This window comes from Cupressus sempervirens, chromosome 1, assembly GCF_028749045.1.
Source record: "Cupressus sempervirens isolate cs-2001-9-10 chromosome 1, ASM2874904v1, whole genome shotgun sequence".
Taxonomy (NCBI): domain Eukaryota; kingdom Viridiplantae; phylum Streptophyta; class Pinopsida; order Cupressales; family Cupressaceae; genus Cupressus; species Cupressus sempervirens.
The window spans coordinates 810,519,168-810,538,648 of record NC_143118.1 but is presented as its reverse complement, the minus strand read 5'-3'; the positions used below and the strand labels follow the sequence as shown (position 1 = coordinate 810,538,648).

General features: G+C 33.0%; 2 pseudogenes; both read left to right on the top strand.

Annotated features, from left to right (window-relative positions):
• Positions 1 to 13,118, top strand: part of LOC149580343 (putative methyltransferase PMT7 pseudogene) — a 40,204-nt pseudogene extending 27,086 nt beyond the window's left edge.
• Positions 13,119 to 15,800: 2,682 nt separating this feature from the next.
• LOC149580342 (putative methyltransferase PMT7 pseudogene) lies at positions 15,801 to 19,044 on the top strand (annotated as a pseudogene).
• The last annotated feature ends 437 nt before the right edge of the window (positions 19,045 to 19,481 follow it).

The window sequence follows — 19,481 nt, the reverse complement described above, 5'->3', positions numbered from 1 at the left end:
AAGGGATCATTTGATGTGCAGTATGAGATCTGGTTACAAGATCTAAAGGAGTAGAAGTTTGTGATAGAGACAAAGGAAGAAGTACATTTCAGTTCTATTATTTTGTAAGGAATAATATAGAGATCATTTGGATAATGTTTTCTTTGATCTTAACATTGAAGCTATTTGGGCAATGGGTCCAGCTATCTTCCACAACTCCTAACAGGGTTGGAATCCCCTAATAGGGATTCAAAGTCTCCTAATAGGGACTCATATGTATTGAATGTTGTAACAGACTTAATAGGGTCTATCCTCTAACAAGGAATTTTTATATTAGTACATCATCTTGTGGGTACTATCCCCACCAGGGTTTTCCCTTTGATCAAGGGTTTCCCTAGTTAACATATTTGTTGTTAATTGTGCATAAGTATCTTGTTGTGGTTTTAGTTAACATTACTCACATGGTTAAGTTTTTAAATGTTAATTTTTTTAATGATATTTATATAAATGATTCACCTCCTCTCATTTATATTAGTGAACTATATTCTAACAATTGGTATTAGAGCATTAGATCCTTAAAGATAAGGCTTAACAACTTTGGGATATCAATGAAAAATATGTTTAGGAAAGATATGTTGGAAGCATGAATGCTACCGATATTCCTATGGGGGAGTATTGTAGAAACATGATTAGATCATTATCATGATGATATGTTACATTGATGACTATGTTTTTTATTGATGTAAACATATCAATTTTTTGTGGTATCTGATAGAAGAATAGTGGTAAAGATCAAGTTGGTACAGATAGACCGTTGAGTATTTTCACTAGCAAGGTTAATGGGAGATACTATTAAGTGTTTAGTATATGTATCTAACCTCAAGATAAAGAGATAGAAGGTTTGAAAGAAGTTATGTAAGTTTTGGTTAAGACTATTCTGAGATAGAGTTTACAGAAGCATGTTCTGGTAAACTTGTTATATCTCTTAGCGAAGTTGTTATTCTGAGAAGCAAGGTTAAAGAAAAATAGAAGACATGTTGGAGATGGAATGGTTAAGCTTGTTTGTTACTAGTTACAAGGCGATAGATTAATGTTATCACAAGTATAACGTGTTCTTAATGAGGTTCTATAATAATTAATTGAGAAGGTGTATTAGCCTACTTAGGGAATTGTTTTATGGATTCACTATAAAGGAAGGGTATTTATATTTGTTATGTATGTAATGTTTTATATAATTAGAAGAACCACAAAGAGAGAAGTAGAAGAGAAAAAAGTTGAAGTGTGAGTATAAGTAGAGTAGAGAAAAGTTGAAAAGAACATCATTGCCAAGGTTTTATTTTGAGATCTAGCGTTTGATATTTGGATCTGAGGTTGATGACCTAATCTACAAGGTCTTAAAGTGATTGGTTCAGTTGAGATGAAAGAGGAAAGAGGAAAAAGTATAGTAAAAACAATTATTTTGCAAGGGATAGTTGAGAGATTAGTTAGACAGTAAAGTTCAGTGGTCTTACCCCAGATGCTATTTGGATAGTGTGTCCTTCTGCCTTATACAACTCCTAACAGGGTTGGAATCTCCTAACAGGGATTCAAAGTCTCCTAATGGGAACTCTTATGTACTAAATGTGTTTATAGACTCCTAACAAGGTCCATCCTCTAGCAAAGAATATATATATCAGTGTATCTTTGTGGGCATCCCCCATGATCAAGGGTTTCCCTAGTTAACAAATCTAGTGTAATTGTGTATGTGCATATTCTTATGGTTGTTGTTTACTTTGATTGAATGGTTAAGATTAATTAAATTTGATAAATGTTTTAATTGGATAACTAATTCACTCCCCTCTCAGTTATCTTGGTGGACTATTATTTCTAACAATTGGTATCAGAGCATCAGGTCCTTGAAGATAAAGCTTAACAACTTTGGGAGATTAGTGACGAGTTACTTTAGTAAAGATAGTCCTAAATCTGATGGAGTAAATTTCAACACCTAGACAACGGAGCTTCTTGATAAGAGATTAGAATTGTGTACAGAATTGAGCATTGAGTTTTTGGATAAAGGCACAAGTAAAGATAGATCCAGATCTGAAGAAGACATTAAGATCAAGGAAGGTATTGATTTGCTTATGAAAGGAGAACAAGAAGGTATGGAAATTTTTTCTTGTTGGACATGTAATGATTTTGGTCATTTTTCATCTAAATGCCCTAAGAGAATAAGAAAAAGTAGAAAGAGTTCACTTTCTAATGACTATGAAGAATTTAAAGCAAGTATGAAAAGATTCTTTAATAATTATGATGATAAGAGTCAATTGAAAAAGGAAGTATTAGAAGAGATAGCCATGGTAACTATTATTGATGAAAAGTATGGTACTAAAGAAAAGATGGTAGATTATAATTCTGATGAACATGAGGATTATTCTAGAATTTTTAGACAGAATGGTGAAGTATTCTTTGAGACTAACAATAATTTTTAGAATGAAAGTGAGCTAAGGAAGGAACAAAGTTCATAACCTACAATAGAGATAAGAGTTGAGATAATAACTCCTACTTTTGGTAATAATATGAAAAAGAATCATCCACCAGAGAAAATATTTAGAAGTAGAGATAAAGGTGTGATGAAAAGAAGTAGAATCAATGAAGAACTATGTCTAATATATCAAGTAGAACCAAAGAATGCAGATGAGGCATGCAAAGATAACTATTGGGAGCAAGCTATGAAAGAAGAATTGGATTAGATAGTAAAGAATAAGACATGGGAATTAGTCGTTAAACCAGCTAACAAGAATGTGATAGGAACAAAATGGGTATTCAAGAACAAGATGAATGAACAAGGTGAACTTATAAGGAATAAATCAAACTTGGTATGTAAAGGTTACTCACAAAAAGAAGGAATAGACTATGATGAAAACTATGCTCCTGTGGCAAGAATTGAAGTAGTAAGGTTATTCTTAGCCTATGCAATACATAAGAAATTCAAAGTATATCAGATGGATATCAAGTTAGTATTTCTGAATGGAGAACTTCAAGAAGAGGTATACATAGAACAACCTAAAGATTTTCCTTTAACAAATGACAAGAACATGGTATGCAGATTGAAGAAAGCATTATATGGCTTAAAATAAGCACTTAGAACCAGGTATGCAAGGTTGGACAAGAATTTGACAAAATTGGATTTAACAAAGGTATGGTAGACAACAATCTATACTAGAAAGAAATAGATGATGGATTGATGATTTTGGTAATATTTTTTGATGATATCATATTTGTAGGAGATGATGATGAATGTGACAAGTTTGCAGAAGAAATGAAGAAGGAATTTGGAATGAGTACAATAGGAAAAATGAAATACTTCCTAGGATTACAAATTATACATGATAAAGAAGGAATCTTTACTTCTCAGACAAAGTATTTGAAAAATCTATTGAAGGTTATGTTTGGAAACATGTAAACCAGTTGGAACACCTATGGTAACTAGACATAAGTTATCTACAAAGGATGAGACACCTACTATTGAGCAGAAGAAATACAGATCTATGATTTGAGGATTGCAATATCTGACTCACACAAGACTGGATATAGAAAATTTAGTTAGAATTTTTGCAAGATTTCAAGTTGATCCTAGAGAAGAACATTATGTAGTAGTTAAAATGATATTTGGTATCTGAAGGAAACACAAGAGTTTGGATTGTGGTATGAAAAATCTAATGATTTCCCTTTATGTGTTTATACTAATGCTGATTGAGCAAGCAATATGGATGATAAAAAGAGCACCAGTGGTTAATTATTCTTTCTTGGAGGAAGATTGGTTTCTTAGTTAAACATGAAGAAGGACTGTATCTCATAGAGTATAGAAGAGGAAAAATATGTTGTAGCATCAAAAAATTGTAATCAAGTTGTTTGGATGAAGTAGATGCTGAAGGATATAAGGATAGAATTTAGTGAACCTGTTGTCATACATTGTGATAACATAAGCAGAATGAATATGTCTAAGATTCTAGTGTTGCATTCTAAGACTAAGTACATTTCTATCAAATATCATATGTTAATAGAGAAAGTTGTAGAAAAGGAAATCAAATCAAAGTATGTAATCACCAAAGAAAAAATTGCAGATATTTTCTCCAAGCCTCTTCACAAAGAGAATTTTAAGTATTTACGAGGTATGCTAGGAGATATGCCCCTACCTACATCAGAGTAGATGACGCAAGAGTGCATCAATCTATTGATACAGAGCACTATTATTTGTCTAGATTTTATGTTGATGCTTCCTATATGGGGGAGTATCTATGATGGACAAAGTCATCTAGGGCTCTTGATAAATATTTTTTTGAACAGTGGCTTTGGACACTTGAGCAGGTCAAAGACAGTTGTTGCAATGATAGATGGTTGCTGAAACCTTTGACATGATGTCAATGGGAGAGAGATTACAATATGAAAAATAAAATAAAAAATTTAATTCATGGAGAAGTTATAGAGAACATTGAGGTATATCAATAGGGAGATTTATTGATGAAGACAAATTGAAAAGAAAGGATAACAATCTTTTACAATTGGTATTCTTGGAACTAGATTTTTTCATCTATGTTTCCATCAAGGCCAAAGGGGGAGATTCTTGGAAGCATGAATGGTGATGATATTCCTATGGGGGAGTATTGTATAAACATTATTAGATAATTATTATGATGATATGTTACATTTATGACTGTGTTTTTCATTCATGTCAACATAGCAGTTTGTGGTGGTATCTGACAAAAGAACAATAGTAAAGATCAAGTTGGTATAGATAGATTGTTGAGTATTTTCACTAGAAAGGTTAATGAGAGATACTACTAAGTTTTTAGTATATGTATCTAACCTCGAGAGAAAAAGATAGTAAGTCTGGAAGTAGTTATGTAAGTTTTGGTTAAGACTGTTCTGAGATAGAGTTTACAAAAGCATGTTCTGGTAAACTTGTTATATCTGTTAGCAGAGTTTTTATTCTAAGAAGCAAGGTTAAAGGTGTGTAGAAGACATGTTGGGGATGATGTGGTTAAGCTTGTTCATCATAATATTACACATATAAAAATTTATTCAAGTTACAAGGTGATAGATTAATGTTATCGCTAAGTCTAATGTGTTCTTAATGAGGTCCTATAATAATTAATTAAGAAGGAATATTAGCTGACTCAAGGAATTATTTTATGGATTTGGTATAAATGAAGGACATTTTCCTTTGTTATGTATGTAATGTTTTGCACAATTGGAAGAAGCATTAAGAGCGGAGTAGAAGAGAAGCAAGTTGAAGTGCGAGGATAAGTAGAGTAGAGTGAAATTGAAAATAAATTTGGTGCTAAGGTTTTATTTTGAGATCCAAGGTTTGTGACCTACTCTACAAGGTTTGATAATGATTGCTCTAGTTGATAGGACAGAGGAAAGAGGATAAAGCATAGTACAAACAATTATTCTACAAGAAATAGTTGAGAAATCAATTGGACAGTGAAGTTCAACGGTCTTGCCCTCGAAGCTATTTGGATAGTGGGTCCTTCTACCTTCTACAACTCCTAATAGGGTTGGAATCTCTTAAAAGGTATTCAAAGTATCCTAGGATGGAATCTTATGTACTGAATGTGTTTATAAACTCCTAATAGGGTCCATTCTCCAACAAGGAATATATATTAGTATATCTTTGTGGGCATCATTCCCACTGAGGTTTTCCCTTTAATCAAGGGTTTCCCTAGTTGATAAATCTAGTGTAATTGTGCATGTGAATCTTGTTATGGTTGCTATTTACTTTGATTGAATGGTTAAGGTTAGTTAAGGTTGATAAATATTTTAATTGGATAAGTGATTCACCCCCCCTCTTAGTTATCTTGGTGGACTATTATTTCTAACAAGATAGTCTGAGATTTGATGGAGCCAACTATGATAGTTGGAAGGAAAAGATAGAGACTCATCTACTATGCATGGGTCTAGGATATTGGCTTTTGACAAAATCTAAGAAGGAAATTGTTGAAGAATCAAAGCTAGAGGAATGTAATGAGTGAGAAAGAGATCTATTCATGTGTAACATGAGAGCCAGAGAAGCCCTACTATCAACTCTTCTAGAGAATGAATACAATTAGTTAAAGACATTTCAAATTTCTCATGAAATTTGGAAAGTATTAGAAGTTACTTTTGAAGGTGATGATCATGCAAAAAGAATGAAATTATAAAGTTGGATTTGTGCATTTCAAGATGCCAAGATGATGGAAGATGAATCCTTTAGAAATTATAAAGGAAGAATATCAAAATTTGTTGCAGGTATTCAATCTCTTGGTGGAGCTAAACATGATGATGAGGTTATATGAAGATCTTGAAAAGTCTATCACCACCATTCAAGTAAACAAATTAGATGATTTAGCTAGTAATGCCTTGCACTAAAGATTTCACAAAGGAAACTTTTCTTTGAGGACTAGAATCCGTAGAAGCAAAAATGATATAGTCTAGGGATTAACTAGAGTTGAGACAACTTTTAGTGCTATACATATTTGACCTAACCTATCAAGAAGTATAAGCACAAGAGGGGACTTTGTTAGAGGTCATAGATCTAAAGAAGATATGAAGATTGAAGAAGGAATAACCCTTCTAGTAAGAAGAGAAAAAGATGGCAAGAAAATCTTTAAATGTTGGACTTGTTATGAGCATGGTCATTTTTCATCTAAATATCATAAGAGAGAGAAAGAGTTCAAAGGAAAATTTAAGTCTAGAAGAGATAAGGATAGAAATTTCTTATATGCTAATGAGGACAAAGAATTTGATGAAAAGGATCAGAGTGCAAGTGATGATGAATTAGGATTGGTGGCTATTAAGGAAGATAATATTGATAGAGAAGAAATAGTTCTAGTTACCCAAGTTGAGAAGAAATCAGTTTCGATAATTGATAGTAGATGTTCACATCACATGGCTAGTGATATGAACAAATTTGTTAAGTTCAAAAATCATGATGGAGGTATTGTTAGAGTTGGTAACAATGTAGCCTATCATATTATAGGGATTGGATCTATCACTCTTGATGGTAAATCTAACATTGATGACATTTACTTTATTGATGGGTTGAAACATAATTTTTTAAGTGTTGGACAATTGGTAGACAAGGGATATTTGTTGCAGTTCATAGAGAATACTTGCATTATCAAAGAAAAATATGGTAAGGTGATTGGTATTAGAACTAGATCCAGAGGTAATTTATTTTAGTTGAATCCTATTGAAATAACATGTTTGATTGAAAAGGTTGATAACAATTGGTTATGGCATATAAGGTTTTGTCATATAAACTTTGATAACTTTGTAAAAGTTTGCAATACATTTGTAGTGAGAGATCTGCCTAAGATTATCAAGCCCACTAATGTTGTTTGCAAGGAATGTATTTTGGCTAATTAGAGGAAAGTATCTTTTCTTAGCAAGAAGTTCTCTACCACAAAGAAATTGGAGTTTTTCCATACAGATTTGAGTGGTCCTATAAGAAATAGAGGATTCTATGGTGAAAGGTACTTTATGATTTCAATAGAATGATGTGGGTAGTATTTCTTAAAGAGAAGTCTGAAGCATTTGAGAAATATAAGATATTCAAGAATAGAGTTGAAACCGAATCTAGTGTTAAGATTAAGTGTTTAAGATTAGATAGAGGAGGAGATCTCACATCTAGAGGGTTCAACATTTTCTATAAAGAGAATGTAATCAAAAGATGTTTATCTTCACCTAGAACACCTGAACAAAATGTGATTGTTGAAAGAAGGAACAATTCAGTAGTAGAAGCAACAAGAGCAATGTTATTTGACAATGATGTCTTAAAGACATTTTGGAGAGAAATAATTAACACTATAGTATATACTCTAAAAAAAGTACAAATCACAAAAGGTATGAACAAGACACCTTATGAGTTATGGTTTGGTCACTCACCATTAGTCAAGAATTTCAAAATTTTTGGAAGTAAGTTTTGCATAAAGAGATATGATGATATTGGTAAGTTTGATCCTATAAGTGATGAAGGTATGTTTCTTGGTTATTCATTGAAAAGAAAATCATATAGATGTTTCAATTATAGAACTAAGACAATAATTGAGTATGCAGATGTAAGGATTGATGAAAAGTTTGGTACTAAAGAGAAAATGGTAGATTATAATTATGATGAAGAAGAGGACAATTATGGAATTGTTAGATAGAATGCTAAAGTACTTTTTGAGACTAATAATGATCTACAAAATGAAGTATTTGTTAAGCATAGAGAAGAACAAAGATTTTAACCTAGGGAAGAGATAAGAGTTGAGATGTCAACTCCTACTTCCAGTAGAAACATGAAAAAGACCTCTAGAGAAAATTATTTGGAGCAAAAATACAGGTGTAATAATAAGGAATAGAGTAAATGAGGAAGTGTGTCTAATTTCTCAAGTGGAACCTAAAAGCACAGATGAAGCATGCAAGGATGATCACTGGATCTAAGCTATGAAAAAAGAACTAGATTAGATTGTGAAGAATGAAACATGGGAATTAGTTTCTAGACCTAAAGACAAGAATGTGATAGGAACCAAATGGGTATCCAAAAATAAGATGAATGAGCAAGGATAAGTTGTGAGAGACAAGGCCAGACTTGTTTGCAAAAGTTACTCACAATAAGAAGGCATAGATTATGAAGAAACCTATGCACCCATGGCAAGAATGGAAGCAGTAAGGATGTTCTTGGCTTATGCAACAAACAAGAATTTCAAGGTTTATCAGATGGATGTCAATTCAACTTTTCTTAATGGAGAACTTGAAGAAGAAGTCTACATTGAGCAACCTGATGGATTGCCTCTGATAAAAGATAAAGATTTTGTATGCAAACTAAAGAAAGCACCGTATAGTCTGAAGCAAGCACCTAGAACTTGATATACAAGGTTGGACAAATATTTAAAAAAGCTTGGATTTATAAAAGGTACAAAAGATGGTAATTTATATTTGAGGAAAGCTGATGATGGTTTATTTATCATTGTAATATTTTTGGATGCCATAATATTTTGAGGAAATGATGAAGAAAGTCATAAGTTTTTTGAAGAGATGAAAAATGAATTTGAAATGAGCATGATAGGAGAAATGAAGTTTTTCCTAGGATTGCAGATTGTGCAGAATAAATATAGGATATTTATTTCACAAACTAAGTACCTGAAAGATTTGTTGAAATATTTGCAAACCTATTGATACACTGATGATAATTGGTCACAAGTTATCTAGTAAGGATGAGATAGCTATAGTTGAACAGAAGAAGTATAGATCTATGATTGGAGGATTGCAATATCTAACTTACACCATACTAGATATAGCAAATGCAATTGAGATTGTGGCAAGATTCAAAGCTGATCCAAAAGAATATCATTATGTAACAATAAAAAGGATATTCAGATATTTGAAAGGTACATCTAATTATGGAATATGGTATGATAGATCAAGTGATTTCACCTTGTGCACATATACTGATGTAGATTGGGCAGGTAATATAGATGATAGAAAGAGCACCAATGGTGGAGCATTCTTTCTTGGAGTAAGATTGGTTTCTTGGTTGAGCAAGAAATAAGATTGTATATCTTAGAGCACATATGAGGTAGAGTATGTTATATAAAAAAATAGCTATAATCAAGTTATGTGGATGAAAAAATTGTTGAAGGATATTGGAATTGATTTTATAGAACCTATTATCATTTACTATGATAACACAAGTACATAAAGTCTATCTAAGAATCTAGTATTGCATTCTAAGACTAAGCACATATCTATAAAGTATCATGTTTTGAGACAAAAGGCGATAGAGGAAGAAATAAGGCTGGAGTATGTAAGCACTAAATATTAGATTGCAGATATCTTTACAAAGCCTTTGCCTAAAGGTACTTTTGAGTAGCTAAGAGGTATGGTAGGGGTTATTTCCATACCTAGTTTAGAGTAGTTGATGCAAGGAGTTCATTAGTCTAGTGTTACAAATCACTATGGTTAGACTGGACTGAATGCTGATGCTTCCTATATGGGGGAGTATCTGATATATATTGAGTCATGAAGAACTCTAAGTATCTACTATTGAACAATGTGTTTAGATAATTGAGTTGGTTCACGATTTGAGCACCTGATTAAAAATTAGTATTATGTTTGACACCTTTGACATTGATGTCAATGGGGGAGAGAATGTAGATGAAAAACATATTGGGTGAACGTACATAAGAAGAGATGCACCTATTGAAATGGCAATGGGGGAGAGTTATCTCTTTAGGGAGATTTAGAAAGATTCATGTAAGTGTATAGAAGAATGTGTAAGTACTCAGATATAGCCATAACGTATTTGAAGTTGTTTACTATGAACAATTGTTTTTGATACTAAAAAAAGAAGAAGAACAATACAATGTTCCACGAAGATCTTAGATTGATGAAGAAGATTTGAGAAGAAGCCAAAAGCAGAGTACAGTTTGGTATTCTTGGAACTTAGATATTTTTTCATCTATGTTGTCATCAATGCCAAAGGGGCATATAGTTAGCATGAATACTGATGATACTACATTGGGGGAGTATACTAAGTATTGATATTTTTCATTCATGATTGTATTTGTCATTGATGTAAACACAAACGTAATTCTATTAAGACTGGAAGAATAGAAGTCAACAATCTTAGTATGTGTAGGAGATGAGGAAGTTTTAGATGATGCATAGTGGAGGACATGTTCCTAAGGTTGTCCTATGTTGCCTAACTTTAAGTCACCCATTTTTTTGGCAATATCGAGTCATATAGTCATCAAGTTAGTCTAGTGTCTAGGTCTAAGTCTTTATAGGTAGGTAATCTTTGCCAGGTTTCCCTTCATTTGCCATCTTGTTTTAAGTCGGGTGGGATGTTTTCTAGGCCTCATTAATTGGGCAGGTTGTAGCCCCCAATCTGGAAAAGATTATGATCTTTCAATTAATGATCTTTTCAGCAGAAGAATGGTTGGGGATTATGATTTTCAAGCATTCAGAAAGTTTACATATGGATAACACATTGACATAATTGGTTTTGGAAGTTTCAGATTTTATTCCTTGTGCATTCAGTTGTTGAAACCTTTCTTATACTAAATGAATGCATATGTGCCAGCATGGCTTTCATCAATAGAGTATAGACAGTCATAGATTAAATCACATCTTAGATTGTTTATAGTTTTGAGCAAGGTCCAAACAATAGAACTTTGGAAAGAAGTCTTTTTATTAATACAAGACTATGGATGCAATTCTCTAAAGGCTCTTTAATTGAAGTAATCACTTTAAGAAGGTACGTTAATGCTAGTAGTATTGTATTACTATAATCTTATGAAGGTAACTAAATTTGAGATAGTTCCAAATCAAATTATGATTAGTCTCCTTTGAAGATAAGAAAGGATAGGGTTATGAATGTTTTTATCATAAAACTCTGCCTACATTATGTTGAATCTTACCAAGTCACAAAAGAATTAAATCTAATTATGAAGGAGCCATGGCTTTTCAAGGTAAGCAATGGATGAACAGTGATCATTAAAGAATTCAATTGTCATTATTTGGTTATATGAATAGTCTTTGTGATATTTTGAGGCTCAACAAGCATATTATGAGGATGTATTTATGGTGCACGATATGATTCTCGGGCCTATTCAATAGAATAGTGATAGACATGGTATGATTCCAAATTGTGGACTTGAAAATGTGATTAATTCATGGGGCCATGATGAATATATGCACATGGTAGCAAAAATGAACAATACCACATTACCTCCTGCTGCACTTTTTATAATTAGATTTCATTCTTTCTATGCTCTGCATCGAATTGGTGCATACAAACAATTGATGAAGGATGAGGATTACAAAATGTTAGAATGGCTCAAAATATTCAACAAATATGATCTATACAGCAAGAGAAAAGTAAGAGTAGATGTGGAAGCTGTGAAACCATACTATCAATCACTCATTGACAAGTACTTTCTTGCCAAACTGAGATGGTGATTAACTAGATGGATGTATTTCCGAAGTATCAATAGCAGAAGATGTCAAAGAGCAGCTCAGAGTAGCCGTACAATAGTCTTTATGTTTTTTTATTGATAGGGAAGTTCAATGCTCAGTAGTTGGTGCAAGTTCTAGATGTTGGTTGTGGTGTTGGAAGTTTTGCAGCTTACCTTCTTGAATTGGATATACAGATAATTTCATTTGCTCCGAAGGATGAGCATGCGAATCAAATTCAGTTTTCTCTTGAACGAGGAATCAGTGCTATGATTGCAATTCTGGGAATAAAACAGCTGCCCTATCCAAGTAATTCATTTGAAATGGTTCATTGCTCATGTTGTCATGCTGATTGGCATGAAAATGATGGCATTCTACTAAAAAAAATTGGATCAACTTTTGAGACCAAAGGGGTACTTCGTTTATTCTGCACCACTTGCTTATAGGAAGGATAAGGAATTCCCACTTCAATGGGAGATGATGAAAAATCTAAAAAATTCAATTCGCTGGAAGCTAATTACACGCCAAATTCAAATAGCAATTTGGTTTAAGCTAGGTGACAGGGAATGCCAATTTTGGAAAGCACAGTCAAAAAGTTTGATTTTATGTGACCAGTCAGATGATCCAAATCAATCATGGAATAAGACTTTACAAAATTGCCTAACTTTAAGTTCCTAAAAGGAAAGTCTCCATCAACTTCCTCCCTTTCGAGAGCGCCTGTCAGTCTTCCCTAAATGACTCAAAAAAAAGGAATCTTTGGTATGGATTTCAGTATAGATATAAAATTTTGGCAGAAGCAAGTAGAAGAATACTGGAACCTTTTGAATGTTAGTGAACATGATATTCGAAAAGTAATGGATATGAATTCTCTCTATGGTGGATTTGCTTTTTCTTTAAGCACGAAACTAATTTGGGTCATTAATGTAGTTCCATCAACCTTAAGAAATACATTACCTGCAATCTACGACAGAGGCTTGATTGGTACCTTTCATGATTGGTGTGAGCCATTCTCTACTTATCCACATACATATGATTTGCTCCATGCATTTTGATTATTCTTACATTATAAAGACTATGGTAGAGGTTGCCATATAGAAGATATAATATTAGAGGTGGATAGTTTGGATTCTATAGCCCAGGGTGAAGGTGGATTTAGATCAACAGGTGTCAAAATATGAGCTTTCTATCTTCTTCCTCAGGAACATTTGAATGTACTGAATTTTATGAAAATATTTTTTTAACATTTTTAGAAGATTCTAGAGAAACAAAAGGCATTGTTGTTGGTGAATGAAATGGCTTTTTGCATTGTAATCAGCTACAAGAGTCATTGTTTACTTCTATTGGACTAAACAGGAGCACTCCAAGTGTTTGTGCGATTGTGCAGGTGAGAAGCATGGTATTGTCTTTTCTTAGTGCATGTGAATGGAGATGATAAACAAGAAAGAAAAAGAAGTAGTGCAGCCACTGTGCAAAAGTGAGTGAGGTAAATGATGTTCTTCATCAATTCAAACATGCAAATGTGGCATACTTCAATTTCATGTCAATTGGTAGAGTATTTGTAATTTCTTGGTAGAGTATTGGCAGATCAAAGGAAAAGATAGAGCCTTTTGAGTTTCTTTTTATTTGTAATTTCAAAACTGTTATTCTTTCACCTTTCTAGATTTTGGAAGCTGAAACACTTCAAATTCTTATGAAGATCATATATTGTAATCCCTATATAAATTGTTGTAAAGAAAGCAAAAAAAGGAGGAGAGGGGTGTGGACAAGTTATTGGTGTAAAGGACTTGATATTGTAGAGCCAGTAAAAGAGTGTTTTATGTCAATAATTTCTGTTCCATTTAGTTAGTTTGTTGCTTCTATGTGTCTTTCTTTTAAATCTGAATTACAAGAAGAAAGGAGGGATGTTTCATTCTTTTTGTAATAAGGATATGAATTAATTAGAGTAAGAAGTGCTTTGGGAGATTCAAGGAAAGATTAAGTAGAAGTTCTTAATCATTTCATTTAAATTTTTTGTAGATAGTTGCTGGGTTATGAATTCATAAGATTTGTGGATTCTACAGCTTGGTTTGTAGATTAGTAAGTATTTCCTACCTGAATTAAGCTCTGGTTAGACTTAGTTTGATTAGCCTCTTCTACTCTCAGGTTAAGAGCATACCCCACATTATTTTAGAATCAAAACATAATTCTTTGAAAATCATCCACATAGGGAGCTATACCTATAAATTCAGAGAAAAGCTAGTAATTAGAAGACGGCTTTTCAACTATTGTAAGCAGATGTTGTTCAACATTTAGGCATTAAGGGTCATATTGTCACAAGGAACAAGAAAGGAAAAATCTATTTACCAACAAATTTTTGGTGACTCTGCTGGGGAATTGGAAAAGAAGATAAATTCTAAAAGATTATTTTTATTATCTCTACTGTCTAGAGATTGGCGATTCCATTTTAAATTCTCAAAATTTTTAGTCAAGCAATTCAGTGCTTTCCTTTTCAGATTTTGAGGCTCCTCCCCTAGGATAGAGGTTATTGATTCTATTGAAGAAGTTTTTCTGAAGTATTCAAATTTTTTAGAAGACTAGATTCTAGCAAGTGATGAAGATGTCTCAAATTTTTTCATCTTTATCCTAGGGTTCAAAGATCCAATCCAAGAAGTTATGGAAGATTTAGCGAGAGAGGTGAGATGGCTGAAATATTTTAATGGCACTATTATTATTAAAAGAAAACCTCATGTACAAGAACTAATAGAGGAAGAACATGCATGTGAAGATCTTTATGAAGTTGGAATCAGTAAGTCTAGCCTCACCTCATCAAATGTGTTGCATGAACATGAAGGGGAACAACATATACAAGGTAACCTAAAATTACTACATCAGCCCATTCATTTGATCAGCCTCATCAAGAAGGATTAAAACACTAAGGTGGAAATAAGAGATTGGCTATTGAGGCCCCTTCCAAAAAATATAATTCTCATGCCTTTCATCTCAGACAAGAAGGAAAAGAACAAAACTTTGAATATCCAGAAAATGAAAACTATCATACTCCTCATGGCAACTCCAAAAACTTTTATTGTGAGTATGAGATAGATTCAGAAGATGAGGATAATTGTTTTGATACTTTGGAGGAATCTCAGCCAGCTAAATATCAATTACCTTCTTACCATATGGATGAAAGTAATGATAAATTACCTTGGATGAGTCACCAGAAAAAAGAACATTTCCAACCTATGGAAATTCTTGAAGATCATGAAAGAAAGTTAAGTAAAATTGAAAAAGAAAATGTGACTATGTTTTCTTTTCCTTGTGTTGTTGAAAGCTGTGAAATGGATGAAAAGAATGTGAGTGAAGTTTCAAACTATTTTCTTGAAGAGTATCCCAAGGCTAGAAGTGAAATTTTTAATGTTATTGAAAAGCATAATAGTCTAGATTCTTCTTTCATGGCTGGTAACGATCAGATATCAAATTATCTTGTTTTGAAAATAGTATAATGCTGAATAATATTTTTGATCAAAGATGTGTGAAGGGAAAAGCTGAGATGTTTTCTATCAATCATCCTACTAAAAATGTTGATATCGAAATTGATGCAACAGTAGATTTTGAACAAGAGGTATCAGCTGTGAATGAAGTACTACAACAAGATAGAGAAATAAATGAAGATTTTTCTAGTCTTGAAACATAATTTAATCAAGTCATAATGCCCATTATATGTGAGTCCTCTTCCATAGTGGATTTAGATATTGAAGTTTTGAATCTAGATAAACATCTTGAAGGTTTGACAAATGTAAAAGATGAAGAAGATGTTTCAATTCTGTTAGAGTCTGTGAGTAATGAAGAATCATCCAGTTTTAGCCTGGGTTTGAAATGACATGGTTATTAACAATGCTTTTAATGCTGGTATTTTTGATAAAGGTGATGTTGTTGGTAATAAAATAAACACATGCGACTATTTTCCAGTAGCATGTACAAAATCTTGTGATTGTTTTTCTTCTTCACAAGAGAAGTTAGAACATGTAGAAAATGAAGATGCATGTTTCAGCCCTAGTTCAAAATCAGAAGTTATTTTTGACAATGCTTGCAAACGTCTAGATTTGAATGTTGATATCATTGTTAAAAGTGAGAAGGTTGAGGATAACAAATGTAAGTATGATTCAGTGATGTTTTTAGAGTCCAGTGAGTTTTCTTCTTCACAAAACAGAATAGAGAATGTGAAAGATAGTATGCAGATAAATACAGAGCAATCAGAAGTATATGATGAGGCATGGCTGTTTGGCAAGGTTTTGTTGGTCACTATGTTGCAGATTTCCCTTGGAATCAAACTTAGTAGTAAAGGGGTGGCCAGAGGATATCAATGTTGCAACAATCTGGTGAAGCATTCTACTCTTTTTCGGAAAGGTTCATATTTCTCTCTTCCTGTAAATAGCCACATATAAATTTTTCTCTACTTTGGGTTCTGCTGGTGGGGTCTCCTCACCTTTTGTAAATAAGTTTTGCTTTCCAATTTTGTTGTGTTTTAGTGTAACTTCTTCTTGCTTAGTCTATTGTGGTTGTTTTCTCTTGCTTTTTTTCAGTCTGCCTTGCTCCCCTCTGCCCTCCCTATATGCACTTCCTCATTGATCTTTGGTCTAGACTCCATAACCCAATTCTTAAGGCACTTTCTTAACCAGAGATGCTAGATTCTCTATGCACTTTGCAGTAAATATTCCCTAGTCAAAGCCAACTATTGCCTGACTTTAAGTCACCCATTTTTTTTTGCAATATTGAGTCATATAGTCATCAAGTCAATCTGGTGTCTAGGTCTAAGTCTTTATAGGTAGGTAATCTTTGCCATGTTTCCCTTCATTTGCCATCTTGTTTTAAGCTGGGTGGGATGTTTTCAAGATCTCATTAATTGGATAGGTTGTAGCCCCCAATCTGGCAAAGATTATGATCTTTCAATTAATGATCTTTTCAGTAGAAGAATGGTTGGGGATTATGATTTTCAAGCATTCAGAAAGTTTGCATATGGATATCATATTGACATAATTGGTTTTGGAAGTTTTAGATTTTATTCCTTGTGCATTCAATTTTTGAAACCTTTCTTATACTAAATGAATGCATATGTGCCAACATGGCTTTCAGCAACAGAGTATAGACAGTCACAGATTGAATCACAACTTAGATTTTTTATAGTTTTGAGCAAGGTCCAAACAATAGAACTTTGGAAAGAAGTCTTTTTATTAATACAAGACTATGGATACAATTCTCTAAAGGCTCTTTCATTGAAGTAATCACTTTAAGAAGGTACGTTAATGCTAGTAGTATTGTATTACTATAATCTTATGAAGGTAACAGAATTTGGGACAGTTCCAAATCAAATTATGATTAGTCTCCTTTGAAGATAAGAAAGGATAGGGTTATGAATGTTTTTATCATAAAACTCTGCCTACATTATGTTGAATCTTACCAAGTCACAAAAGAATTAACTCTAATTATGAAGGAGCCATGGCTTTTCAAGGTAAGAAATGGATGAACAATGATCATTAAAGAATTAAATTGTCATTATTTGGTTATATGAATAGTCTTTGTGATATTTTGAGGCTCAACAAGCATATTATGAGGATGTATTTATGGTACACAATATGATTCTCGGGCCTATTCAATAGAATAGTGATAGACATGGTATGATTCCAAATTGTGGACTCAAAAATGTGATTATTTCATGGGGCCATGATGAATATATGCACATGGTAGCAAAAATGAACAATACCACATTACCTCCTACTGCACTTTTTATAATCAAATTTCATTCTTTCTATGCTCTGCATCGAACTAGTGCATACAAACACTTGATGAAGGATGAGGATTACAAAATGTTAGAATGGCTCAAAATATTCAACAAATATGATTTATACAACAAGAACAAAGTAAGAGTAGATGTGGAAGCTGTGAAACCATACTATAAATCACTCATTGACAAGTACTTTCCTGCCAAATTGAGATGGTGATTAACTAGATGGATGTATTTCCTAAGTATCAATAGCAGAAGACAACAAAGAGCAACTCAGAGTAGCCGTACAATAGTCTTTATGTTTTTTTATTGATAGGGAAGTCCAATGCTCAGTAGTTGGTGCAAGTTCTAGATGTTGGCTGTGGTGTTGCAAGTTTTGTAGCTTACCTTCTTGAATTGGATATACAGACAATTTTATTTTCTTCGAAGGATGAGCATGCGAATCAAATTCAGTTTTCTCTTGAACGAGGAATCAGCGCTATGATTGCAATTCTGGGAACAAAAAAATTCCCTATCCAAGTAATTCATTTGAAATGGTTCATTGCTCATGTTGTCGTGCTAATTGGCATGAAAATGATAGCATTATGCTAAAATAACGTGGATCAACTTTTGAGACCAAAGGGGTACTTCATTTATTCTGTACCACTTGCTTATAGGAAGGATACAAACTTCCCACTTCAATGGGAGATGATGACAAATCTGAAAAATTCAATGTGCTGGAAGCTAATTGCACGCCAAATTCAAATAGCAATTTGGTTTAAGCCAAGTGATAGGGAATGCCAATTTTGGAAAGCACAGTCAAAAAGTTTGATTTTATGTGACCAGTCAGATGATCCAGATCAATCATGGAATAAGACTTTAAAAAATTGCCTAAGTTTAAGTTCCCAAAAGGAAAGTCTCCATCAACTTTCTCTATTTTGAGATCACCTATCAATCTTCCCTAAATGACTCGAAAAAAAGGAATCTCTGCTATGGATTTCAGTACAGATACAACATTTTTGAAAAAGAAAGTAGAAGAATACTGGAACCTTTTGAATGTTAGTGAACATGATATTCGAAATGTAATGGATATGAATTCTCTCTATGGTGGATTTGCTTTCGCTTTAAGCACAAAACCAATTTGGGTCATTAATTTTGTTCTATCAACCTTAAGAAATACATTACTTGCAATCTATGACAATGGCTTGATTGGTACCTTTCATGATTGGTGTGAGCCATTCTCTACTTATCCACATACATATGATTTGCTCCATGCATTTCGATTATTCTTACATTATAAAGACCATGGTAGAGGTTGCCATATAGAAGATATAATATTAGAGGTGGATATTGTAGACACCTAAATCTGATTACATCGCTTCGATGATCCTATTTAGCTATCTCTAAAGGCATCATTAATTAAATTCCTATTTAATTAATCCTTTGCCATCCCCTAGCTGATTAATTAATCATCTATAGTCCCAATTGATAAATCAAATAACCCACTATTTATCAATTAATCCTATTCTCCTATCTAATTCCAAATCCCAAATTTATTAAAATCACTTTAATAAATAAAACCCTCAAATCTAATAGCCCCTAACTTATCCCTAAACCTCCATTTAGCCTAATCCACCCCATCCACCCATACTAACTAAGCTTAGCCACTAACTCACCCACCCTCATGAATGCCATCCACTTGCACATCTCTAACATCCTTAATCTAATCCTAACCCAAGCCTAATCCCCCCGCTAACCTTGTCACATTCCCTAAGTGAGCTTAAGACTTTCCTAAGCCAAA